The sequence below is a fragment of the Ascaphus truei genome, chromosome 14, assembly GCF_040206685.1.
Source record: "Ascaphus truei isolate aAscTru1 chromosome 14, aAscTru1.hap1, whole genome shotgun sequence".
In the NCBI taxonomy this organism is placed as follows: domain Eukaryota; kingdom Metazoa; phylum Chordata; class Amphibia; order Anura; family Ascaphidae; genus Ascaphus; species Ascaphus truei.
In genome coordinates this window covers 180,711-186,710 of record NC_134496.1, presented here as the reverse complement: position 1 = coordinate 186,710, position 6,000 = coordinate 180,711, and positions in this window count along the sequence as shown.

Here is a 6,000-nt window from a genome sequence, read left to right as displayed (position 1 = left end):
GCATTAGGTGAGGTAAGCGACGTGGGACAACTGGGGGGTTCATAGTGGTAACCAGTCTGGGGAGCCATAGCCCAGGGTCCGTGTTGCAAGTGGCGTAAGACAACTGGGGGGTTCATAGCGGTACCCAATCCGGGGAGCCATGGCCCAGTTGCCATGTTGCTGACCCGAGCACCGGAGTGCTCGGCAGGTATCATACATTCATAAGTGCACCAACGGGCCCTTAGTGTAATTGTGACTGCGCAGTCAACCATTGCCTCTCTCTGCAAGAGTGCGGGACATTGGGTGGGGTTCTTTGGATACTGGGTGGGATCACCTGGTGTTGGGGAAGCATCCTGCGAGACGTCGCAGTAAGTGTCTCCTCGAGAGAGGGACACCGGTTATGTTGGTACATGTCATGATATGTGTTATCTTATGTTCCTAAGTAAATAGTATCAGTTATTATATATCACTGTGTGTGAGTATTGATTATTTGTGATTGTCCTGCGAGGAACCACTCCCCCTCTGGTGGGAGCCATCGCAGGTGGAGGCGCTGCATCGTTGTAAGTGAATACCCCTAGTATAATTGCTCCAGGTTCCCCGTGGCGGAAGCTCAGCCCTCCTGCGAGCCAACAGGTAAAGCACCACACACCCGAGTAACATTGTATGTTCCCTTGTTCTCCACACCGTATCTGCGATTGGGTGGGGGGGGGAATACCCGTTACACTAGTGTATACTAGTAGGGGTTGCTGAATTTGGGGAGTGTGCAGTGGGTTATTTTAAAGTGTGTAGTAATTGAAAGCCAGCAGTGGGTGTGGTTAGTTTATTGCTAACCTAACACCTGGTGGGTGTCCCTACTTAAACAGAGGCTTCTAACAAATGCTGAGCTTGCGTATACTGATCTGTGTGCCGGGTTGATTTCAAGTGCTGGTTGTATTAAGTATGCATTTAGACCCAGAAGCAGTTTAAACAAGGTATAGTGTATTGAAGTACAGTTTACTGTACTTATAAACTTCACAGTTGCTATAATGAGCAGGATTGAAAATGCCACTCAATGCACATCTTGCCAAACTGTATGTGCACTTGGATCAGCTGTTCCATGGAGCATACCGCTGTGAGAAGTGTAAGCAGGTGGTCTCTTTAGAATCAGAGATTGCTGATCTGAAGAGTAAACTTGCAATATTGAGGGACATTGACAACCTTGAAACGGGTTTAGTGCTCACTGAGCAGGCCCTTGCTTCGACTAGTGGTGCAGATGGTGGCACTGTTATTGAGGAGCAGGTAGGTAGCTGGGTAACAGTTAGAAGGGGAAGCAGGGGCAATAGGAAGAGGAAGGCAAGTTCTGAACTGACCCATCACAATAGATTTGCCATATTGAGTTAAGATATTGGGAGTGTCAGGGCAGAAGTGGCAAGGCTGGGGGAGACGGATTCCTCTAGCAGCTAGGGGAATAGTTCCTCCAGCACAGAGGGGACTCAGGATGCTCATATACCAAGAAAGATTGTGGTGGTAGGGGACTCCATTATTAGGAAAGTAGATAGGGCAATCAGTTACCGTGACCGCATGAACTGAACAGTTTGTTGTCTCCCGGGTGCTCGGGTTCGGCACATTGTGGATCAGGTACATTGTTGGGAGGGGCTGGGATTGACCCAGTGGTCTTGGCACATGTTGGCACCAATGACAAAGTTAGAGAAAGATGTAGGGTCCTAAAAAATGATTTCAGGGATCTAGGCCAAAAGCTTAAGGCAAGGTCCTCCAAGAATGTATTTTCTGAAACACGACTAGTGCCATGCGCTACCGCAGATTAGGGAGGTTAATGCATGGCTAAGAAAGTGGTGTAGGAAGGAGGGGTTGGGTTTTTTGGAGCACTATGACACATTTTCTGAGAGGTGCCATCTTTATTCTAGGGATGGATTGCACCCCAATGAAGAGGGATCTTCTGTGCTGGGGGGATAATGTTAAAAAGGTTGGAGGAGATTTTAAACTGGGATGGAGGTGGGGGGGGGAATGAAACAGATTACGAACTAAATAGACTAGATAAGTTTGACAAGCAGCAAGACACTCCTAGTACTGTAAATACAGATTAAACTAGAAAACTTCTAAAGACTAAACCAAGTTGGCGCAGACAAGATAATAGTACAGGCTGAAAATAAAACTTAAATGCATGCTTGCTAATGCAAGAAGCCTGACAGATAAAATGGGGGAGCTTGAATTAATAGCTGCAAGAGAGCAGTATATTATAGGCATTACTGAAACATGGTGGGATGAAACTCCTGACTGGGCAGTTAATTTAGAAGGTTATTCGCTTTTTCGGAAGGATTGAAATTAAATTTTATTTACAGAAGTAATTTGTCAGTTGAACAAACGTGTTGACGCGTTTCACATTACAGTATGTACAGTTTGAAAGGACTGTTCAAGTAAGACTGAAAGACATCAAAAGTGCTAGGTCACATAGAAAAAAGTTAAAAAAAAGCCAAGAGAAGACAAAAAACAAGAGGCGGAGAACGTTTAGAAGTCAAAAGTGCCTTGGTTCCCATCCAGAAGAGGAGGTGGAGTATGTTTATATGTTAAACCGGATCTAAAACCTATTATAAGGGAAGATGTTTATGAAGGGAATGATGAAAATGTACAGACCTTGTCGATAGAAATTAGCAGTGGAGGTAAAAGTATAAAGAAAATGTTTGTAAGGGATAGGCTATATACCACCAAATATCTGTGAGATTGAGGAAGCTAAAATACTTTTGCAAATGGAGAAGGCATCAAAACTAGGTCATGTTTGCATAATGGGGGATTTTAATTAAACAGACATAGGCTGGGGCAATGAGATTGGCATTAAAACAAAAGGAAACCGTTTTTTGAGGGTGCTTAGAGACAATTATATGACAAATTATTGAAGAAGCAACCAGGAGAGGGGCAATACTGGATTTGGTAATATCAAACAATGTAGAAGTAATAGCAAAATATTCAAGCCCTGGAACATTTGGGTAACAGTGATCATAACATGGTCTCATTTGAAATAAATGATCAAGATACAGATTACTTGGGTTCAAGCAAAGACCTTAAACTTTAGAAAGGCAGATTTTAATAATCTACTAGTAATACAGTGGGATGATGTTTTTGCAGGGAAACATGTAGAAGATAAATGGGCAGTCTTTAAATCATTGCTAGAAAAGCACACACATCAGTGTATAACCTTGGGAAATAAGTATAAAAGAAACAAGTAAAAACCAATGTGGCTAAATAAACAGGTAGGGGAGGAAGGCGTTTAGACTCTTTAAGTCAGAAAGGACTGAGGCATTGTGACGGGAGCTTTGTGATAGGCTATAATAATACACCAAATAACTGGGTTGAACTGAACGAGGCTTAGATATAATAAAGTATATTTATTCCTTAAATAGGTGAACACACAACATAGTACAGTAACAGGCAAGAAGTACACTTACTTGGGGGTGGGGAATGAGAAGTATCATGTAGCAATTCTCCAGCAATCAGGTAACAATTCAGATGGTATAGAAGACAAAGGATATACTGTAGGGTTGACCACAGTTTAAATATCTTTTGTGACCCTATCCTTAACATTAAGTACAGGTGATTGGACAACAATTACCTTTATCCAATCTTTAACGTGGGAATACATTTTAATCCATGCCCCCTGCTAGTTAGGACATGCGCACTAGGACCCTGGGGTCTCATTTCTGTAGCCCAACATTTACATCAGGAATGCCAGCCAGTCTACCAAATGGGATTTCTGGCAGGATACTCTTTGTTGTAAGGTGTTAAATGTGACACTTACAGACTGCTCTGGTTTGAGTCGTCTCCGCCCTCAGGTAAACAGTGAGGGTGACAAAATCCTTTGAACAATACTTAAGTCCTAGACATTGGGTCGCCTCTCTGACCATATGCTTCCTTGTATGCAAAGGAATTTCCTCTGGGTTTTATCCCTGCCTTGGGATAGTGTTATAAGTAAAATATAAACATATTAAAATATCTGGTTCCGTTGGGTCTAGCGGGTCCAAACTACCCAGATCTTAATGCCGGAACTGGGACACCATATGGTCCGAGTTTCAGCACGCTAGGATCTTCAGAACCGGAGTTACACAAATACAACTTAAACCGTTTCCTATTTTAATACAAAAATCTCCGCTGTAAATTAAATCACATTTTTTCACTAAATCCCCATTGAAAAAACAGGCTCCGCCGCCATAGACTTTCAATGGCAAACCGCCGCCGTTGGCAGCTATGGGAATCCGCCGCCAGAGACTTTCAACGGGGCATCGCCGACGTTGAAGTCTATGGGAAACGTCCCGAACTTTCAAGGGGGTCCATATCTCCGTCGGGTTGGTCCAAGAGGGTCAAGGAAGGTTCTGCAGCCATGCCGGAGCAGTGCCTACTGGTACCCCAAACCCTGGCCCTCTGGACCCTCCGGAACTGGAGATATGGATTCATGGTTTTCAGCTTTTTACACTTAGTCGAATTCCTGCGCTGTTTCAGCCGCCGCCATTGGAACCTATGGCGCGACCCGCTCTCTCGGCACGACCCTTCTCGGGGGTCCAGGATACTGGAACCCGGTGGTGGTCGAGTGGGGGGAGGTCTAGGGACTAGGGGCAAAAAGAATTTTATTTCTGGGTGCCCTAGAACTGTAGATTCCCACGCCACTTAACATTGAACTTGACTAACAGTGATCAAAGCTCTCTTTTAGAAAAAGTATCCGCTTTGCAGTTTGGACAGCAGCCAACTCGTTCCTGGAAAGCGCCGTCGAGGAATCTCCATTGAAGTCAATGAGCCCATTGACTTACAATGGGAAATCGCCGCTCCTCCTCTCGGACGCCATCTGCTGGTCTTCGAGGGAAACAGGTCCAAAACAACAAGATCCGCCATTGAAATGCATGGAGCTCTAATGGCGGCCTATGGGACTCTGTGTAATTTTCCTGCCTTTTCAGGCACCATTTTGCAAAGGGCTATAATCACTGAATAACTATTAACCCTTGCCCTCCCGGATGGATCCCAGTGTATGTGTGATGCAGACACTGATATAACAAGATATCACAATAAAGCATGGGGACAGGGGAATATACATTTACATGTTATAACAAGGGTTAAATCACATTTCTGGACCGCAGCCCAGTTAACCCCTTGTCTCCCTGGTGAGGTCAGGGGATGGCCAAATGGGGTGCAACCCCTTTAATACCGGGCCACCCCCTTTCTCCCACTACAGGCATCGTATCAGAATTATAAGGAATGTAACAAACACTGCAAAAGGGCAATCAAATGAGCAAAAATGGATAACGAAAAAAGAATTGTATTAGAAGGTAAGATCAATCCTAAAAAGTTCTTTAAGTACCTTAACAAAAAAATGAGAAAATAAAATATATAGGACCCTTTCAGTGCGAGATGGGTAAGCAGATTATTGGAGATGAGGAAAAAGCAGAGGCATTAAATAAATTCTTTGCCTCTGTGTTTACCAGGGAAGAATCAAGTTCAATAGTAGTGTTACATAGTTACATAGTAGATGAGGTTGAAAAAAGACATAGGTCCATCAAGTTCAACCTATGCTAAATTTAGACAACAGATACTTTATCCTATATCTATACTTACTTATTGATCCAGAGAAAGGCAAACAAAAAAACCCATTAAGGGGAAAAATTAATTCCTTCCTGACTCCAAGAATTGGCAATCGGATTAATCCCTAGATCAACATCCTTCCCATGTATACTTATTTGGTATATCCCTGTATACCTTTCCCATCTAAAAAGATGTCCAACCTTTTTTTCAACAAATCTATTGTATCTGCCATCACAGTCTCCATGGGTAATGAATTCCACATTTTAACTGCCCTTACTGTAAAGAACCCTTTCCTTTGTTGCTGGTGAAATTTCCTTTCCTCCAACCTTAAGGGATGGCCCCGAGTCCTTTGTACTGCCCGTGGGATGAATAGTTCTTTTGAAAGCTCCTTGTATTGTCTGAAGGAGGAAGCCACAACCTCCATATTAATGAACAATTGGTTAACTGAGGAAGAAGTACATA